Source organism: Nanorana parkeri, unplaced genomic scaffold (assembly GCF_000935625.1).
Source record: "Nanorana parkeri isolate BGI_ZX_2015 unplaced genomic scaffold, ASM93562v1 scaffold626, whole genome shotgun sequence".
Lineage (NCBI taxonomy): Eukaryota > Metazoa > Chordata > Amphibia > Anura > Dicroglossidae > Nanorana > Nanorana parkeri.
In genome coordinates, this window is record NW_017306894.1 from 234914 (window position 1) to 236628 (window position 1715).

General features: G+C 41.5%; 1 protein-coding gene across 1 annotated transcript in view; it reads left to right on the top strand.

Moving 5' to 3' along the window:
* Positions 1–1715, top strand: part of TMEM163 (transmembrane protein 163) — a 103045-nt gene that overhangs the window by 95384 nt on the left and 5946 nt on the right. The gene's annotated exons all lie outside the window — the stretch shown is intronic.

The window sequence follows — 1715 nt, forward strand, 5'->3', positions numbered from 1 at the left end:
TTTTTTTACATTGGCTCTTTCTTAACTACCGATATGAGCCGTACAGGGAGTGCATTGTTTTTAATGAGTCGTCCAACTTATAAAATTATTAATGTGAGAATGAAGAGCAAATCACAACCGTCGTTGGTGCTGCAAAGTGAGAAGCAGAACCTGTGTATGGTAAAAATTAAATATGCTATATATATATATATATATAGTGTGTGTGTGTATGTGTGTATATATACACTGAGTGACCAGATTATTATGACCACCTGACGTTTGTAGGAAAATTAGCTATAATTTTGCGCTGAAGTTGCTAGAGGGCCAGACCATTATAAATAGGGAAGCAGGTTGTTTACCACGACAGTAGCAGTGATTTGTTTCTGAAGATACGGGGAAACAACGCGATTTAACAGCCTTTGAACGTGGGATGATTGTTGGCGCTCGGAGCCATGGAGCGAGTATCAGCAAAACAGCAGAATTCGTTAAATGTTCAAGAGCAGCTGTTGTTAAAGTGTTTAAAGACCGGACTGTCAGCCGAAAATCTGGGTCTGAACGTGCAAATTGTGGCCGTCAGCGACTAGTCAATGTTAGGGCAGAACGGGGGAGGGGCAAGACTGTTACAAGACAACAGAAGGGCAACAGTGCCGTGTCAGATTCCTCGCATCACCTTTCATCATCTCGTGGAGTCACGAGGCGGCCCAACTAAGTAATGATGGGGTGGTCATAATAATCTGGCCACTCAGTGTATATATATATATATGTATGTATATATATATTTACACAGTATATAGAAATATTAACACTTAGACACATCCAGTTAATTTCTTTTACATCATTTGTATAAAAGAATATTGATGAGGTGATTTAATATGCGATTAAGGAGTGAAGGAGTTAACATTGCTGTTGCTGCGTCTTCCAGATTTTGGTTGCGGCGCGGACCCCCTCTGGCCAGATTTAATTACAGAGAGGCCTGGATACGCTGCTCTCTCCGGCCCGGCAGATGCTCCAACATACTAATATAATTTGTGCTGAGCTGCAGTTAGGAGCCGGCACTGAGATAATAGATGGGGAATGGACGCAGAGGGATACACTGAGTACAGGAACTACTTTCAGCTCCAGTAAGAGCGGCCCGAGGACTGAGAACTGGGGCGTTCCATCAGCAACACAATACAACATATTATAGGGAGATTTAGAATGAAACGCAAACTTTTTATACTTTTTATACTACTTTACAGGACATGGAGCGTACAGAGAGTACACTCACCCAAGATTCACATACCTCTCACCCACGGCTCACACGAATCTTGGGTGAAAGTTGTGTGAATGTTTTGTGTCAAAACATTCATAAATAGACCCCTAAGTATCAGGGATACAATGCCAGCCGGCTACCATTCCTACCGGTTCATCAGTGCTGGGAGCCCACATAAAACTGGCGACGGCACACGTCTTTCCTTCTCTCCCGGCAGATTCACCTCTCATTCTTTTTTATTGCAACTTATTAATGGCCACCGGCTACAATATGAGAAATTAAAATGACTAGAATTAAATATTGATTTGTAATAAAGAATGAGAACACATCCCTGAATACTCATATCAGCCAATGTTCCATTTTTATTGGTCAATGTGTCTTTTACAGCAAATGTCTTTGAACGGTCCATATGACTTATTGTCCGTGATGGCCATAGGCAAGTGTTGAAAGTTTAAGCACACACAGCATACATTCTATTGTATTA